We start from the raw sequence: 4,868 nt of genomic DNA, 5'->3' as shown, positions 1-4,868 counted from the left end.
GTTCCGAAGCGTCAAATGGACCAGCCATATTAATGCTACAAATGCTCTGTAGCGTTTGAAGCGCTAAGTGGACCGCAGCCTTAAAGGCATTATAGAATCGAAACCTTATGATGATTTGAATGTTTGTAAAGCAGAATGTAAAAATCACATGCAAAAAGGCACGAGATTACGAGGCCGGTGTGAAGTTGGTCCTATATTTAAAAATACTTTAATCAAAGTTGCGTTTGCACCCACACTAGTTCTACAGTTCCTGACAGATTAAAACAATAATTCTGTCGATGAACAAAGAAATTCAATTTAAAAAATATGAGGTCCCAACTTCTCGTAGCACCCCAAGTTACAAAAAAAATATATGAAATCAGAAAATCTTACAGTTCCTGAAGAGTTCTATAGTTTTTGATAAGTTTTAAAAATAGTTCTGCATATTTAATATTTTTAAACAATTTTTTAATCTAACACAGTGATTCCCAAAGTGGTCCAGGTGGACCCCCAGGGGTCCACGGGAGACTCGACGGGGGTCTACGTTGGCGTAAAAAAAAAATGGGGGTTCACAAGTTGTAAGTGGGGGTCCACGAAAATTTATCTGGTTTCGATAATAAAGAACAAAAATGTTGGCTTAGCTTTACCTGTCAATGTAGGCAAATAATATACTACTCAAAAAAAGGGAGCAAAAAAAATTCCTAATTTTTCGGTGATTTTTGACAGGCTGTATTTCGGTGAAAAATGGTCGTATTGAGACTTTAAAAAAGCATTTTGAAGCTTTAAAATTCTAATTTTTAGATTTTTTGGCTAAAAATTTTTAGGAGCTACGGTTCTCATGCAATCCTAACTGATAGCGCGAAAAAATAATTTTGCAAATTTTTTGCTTTTTTTGGTCCACGGGCTTGAAAAAAATTTTTTCAGTTAGGCCGGCATATGGATCAGATAGCCTGTTTATTTAGCTTTAATTTCCTTTTTTTAAAACCTCCCTTAATTTTTTTGAGTAGTGTATTTTAAGAAGGTCAGCGACTGTTACTTGTAAAAACATATTCGATATTCAGTACGACGCGTGTCGAGACTTGCAAAGCGTCGCCTGCGACCCGCTTACCCACCCACCCGTCCGCCCACCCGTCCGCAACGCTTTTGTTCAGGCGTGCAAAGGGACAAAATACGACTTGTGCTGTGTTTGCAATCTTGCATGAACTTGTTTGATTCTTCACCAATATAAATACGAATGCCAAGGACAAACGTTACTCATTTGTTTCTGGAATTTTGAAAAGAAAAGTGTGAGTGAATCGATATTAGTGTTTGCCAGTGCCGGAAAAAGTAAGTACCTGCCTATTTGTTATACATACTTTTATTTTGTATTGTAATAATATTATATTTGTTATGTTTGCGCGTAGTAGGTACGTAATAAAAATTAAATACTGAACAGGGCCATTATTCGATACTTCTATAAAAGAACAGAAAGCCGAGAAAGATTGAACTTTTAGTACTTTTTATTATAAAATTATTTATTTATCCGACTGTGGTGATTCACTAAAGGAGAGATATATGATTGACCTGCATGTTTGTACATATTTCAGTGCCCTCGTAGTTGCTAATTCTAAATGACTAAAAATATTTTCATAAATTGTACGTGTCTTTATGTACCACTTGTAACGTACATCAAAGTAATAAATAAATCATTAAAATTGCGGAGTTTTGATGAAATATTCTTTAAAAGTATTTTCTTTCCAATTTACAGAAATGTATCACAATATAATTAATCAAAAAATGTTTTATATTACATTACAATAGGTTCAGCCGTTTTGTGAAAACCTCTATATGGGTCTTAGCGGTTTATTGCTTTTAATAATTAAAATCAGTTTTGCCGCCGGCATTTAGGTTTCTTTCATTGCAATAATTAATCCTATTCTAATCTGTTAAAATAGCCATATCCTGTTAAAATCGCCTTATGATTATTAAAACAAACAGGTTTTTCTTTACAGGTAGGTAACTGATACAAAACATGGCTGAATCTAAGAAGAAATATCGACAGTACAGTGTTGATTATTTGAAATTTGGTTTTCTTCCATCAAAGGCAGACAAACGATTGCCCATATGCCTTTTATGCAACAAAGTTTTGAGCAATGATTCTATGAAACCATCGAAGCTCGAAGATCATCTAAGAAGATGTCATCCTGATAAAATAAGTAAAGATTTAAAATATTTTCAAACATTGAAGGAAAAATATGAAAAGAGACCCACCGTGCACAGTATGTTCGCTTCAACGTCTCAAAGTAACGATGATGGCTTGCGGGCATCTTACAATATCTCATTGCTTATAGCGAAATCTGGAAAACCGCACACCATCGGAGAACAGTTAATTTTACCCGCTATTGAAGAGGTTTTAAAAACTGTTCTGCACAAACCTCCATTTGACGTACTCAAAAGAATTCCTTTGAGTAACAACACTGTACAAAGACGTATTGATGAAATAAGCTCTGATATTGAAAGCTTCTTGTGTAATTATCTGCAAACAACTCATTTTTCTATTCAACTGGACGAGTCAACTTTACCTGGTAATGAAGCATTATTATTGGCATATGTTCGATTTGTTATGGACGAAGAAATCCATGAAGAGCTGCTATTCGCGAAAACTTTGGAGACGGACACTAAAGGCGAATCAATATTTAATGTCCTGAGTGATTTTTTTAAGGAAAAGTCGATTCCATTTACAAACATTATTTCGGTGGCAGCAGATGGAGCTCCTGCCATGTTCGGGCGATATCGTGGGTTTATAAGCCATCTTAAAAGAATTATACCAGGAGTAACTGCAATTCACTGTGTCATCCACCGACAACACCTGGTAGCGAAAAATTTGAGTGATAGATTGCACCAATCGCTTCAATTTGTGATTAAAGCAGTTAACAAAATAAGAAGCAATGCATTAAATACTCGTTTATTTGCACAATTGTGCGACGAAAATGATGAAGACTTCCAACGATTGTTCTTACATACTGAAGTACGCTGGTTGTCGAAAGGTGCATGTTTAACAAGATTTTACTCACTTTTTGAATCAGTTTTAGAGTTTCTGGAAAGTAAAGATCCAGATTTAAAAGAAAACCTGATCAAATTGAAAGCAGACATCGCGTATTTGACAGATTTGTTCAAAAAATTTAATGACATTAACTTACAGTTACAAGGGGACAGCCTAAATTTAATAAAAACAAAGGGTGTAATTTCGGCTTTTCTTGGAAAATTGAAATTTATGAAGCAAAATATTAGTCGGCGCGAATTCTCCCAGTTTCCAAACTTGTCACAGGCAGAATGTCTTGATGAGGATATACAGACATACGTTCAACATTTAAATGCCCTGCATAATGACTTCAAAAATAGATTTGAAGATATTCTGACGATGGAAATACCACCATGGATCATAAATCCATTTGATGAAACGGAAGTGGCGAATGTGGTATTACAAGAGGAGCTACTCGAGCTTAGCACCAATGAGGAGCTGAAGGTGAAATTTAAAAAAGGCTATCAAACATTTTGGCTGCAGGCAGAAATACCCGAAAAATATCCTGGGCTATGGGAAATTGCGAGAAAACTTTTGATAGCGTTTCCCTCGTCATACCTTGTCGAAAAAAGTTTTAGTGTCGTTACAAACCTATTAACAAAAAAAGGAGCAGATTGAACATCACAGAACGGGGAGATTTGCGGTTATTCCTCACAAAACTGAAGCCAAATATTGATAATTTGCTGTCAATCCATCAAGTACATCCCTCCCATTAAAATTATGACTATTTTTTTTTAATTGTTGATTTGCATTGTTGAAGTTACGTTACGTTATTAATGTTTAATTTTAATTCTATTAAGTCTGTAATCATATTATTTTAATAAATAGAACACAAGAAAATATAATATTTTTCTTTTTATTTTTATCACTCCGAATTTAGGGTTTGAACTCAGCCGCGACGCAAATTTCCATCGTTAGACCTAATCTTTACATTTTTTGACGAGTTTTGAAAATATGGTAGAAATATAGCAGCAGGGGGTCCACCGAAACCAGTAAAATTTTGAAAGTGGTCTACGAGAAAAAAAAGTTTGGGAACCTCTGATCTAACAGCTGGCACACCACCCATTGTAGAACGCAGTGCTAACAGTGCCGATCGATTTGTTAGAGAATCTTGATAGTTCTCGCATACTTTTGACTATTTTGAAAAGAGTTCTATCGATTATTTATTTACAATTTTTAAACATGAAACAACCGTTATTCCGTTTTGCTGTGCGCGGATTTAGCTCGCGGTTCGGTTAACGCAATAGGTTCGAGGCGGGAGAGAGAAAATAAACGTTTGGTTTGTCGAGCTGCGTATAGGTTTATTGCAAAGTCGTGTACGCGGTACAATTTGAGCTGCGCTGCCGTGATCGAGGGAAACTACGGCGAGCGCGGATCGACGGATTTATATTCTGGTACAAGCGTATTTCGCGGTAATAATAACGCAGTGCGATATAGTACATTTACCTTTAGAGATCGCGGTGTTATTGAAAATGACGTGCAGAACAGAGTACAATAACTGGGAACGGTGGACTATGTATACAATCTATTTACAAACAGCCTTGGCCGTGGGGCCGAGCGGGAATCTCGCGATTTCCCGAAGCGGGGTCGGCTTTCCGCGAATTTCGGCTGGTCGAGCTTCGAGGTGCGGTCGCGCTGGTATGCGGCGGGGCGCAAGGCGCGCCGACGGCGCGAACGCGTGAGTCGGCTCGATACGGCGTTTAAATGTCTGACAGTTTGGAGCGTGGTTTTTCGTTCCTCGGCTTAATAGTCGGCGCGAAGTCGCGGGGTTTGTTCTGCCTGGGACCGCCCGGAGCCACCAAGTACCTTGGTGGCGGCAAAGAACCTT

General features: G+C 37.3%; 1 pseudogene; it reads left to right on the top strand.

Moving 5' to 3' along the window:
- Nucleotides 1–398: 398 nt before the first annotated feature.
- On the top strand, nucleotides 399–4,649 carry LOC120358887 (annotated as a pseudogene).
- Nucleotides 4,650–4,868: the final 219 nt, after the last annotated feature.

Source organism: Solenopsis invicta, chromosome 10 (genome assembly GCF_016802725.1).
Source record: "Solenopsis invicta isolate M01_SB chromosome 10, UNIL_Sinv_3.0, whole genome shotgun sequence".
In the NCBI taxonomy this organism is placed as follows: domain Eukaryota; kingdom Metazoa; phylum Arthropoda; class Insecta; order Hymenoptera; family Formicidae; genus Solenopsis; species Solenopsis invicta.
This window is presented reverse-complemented; position numbering and strand designations above follow the sequence as displayed.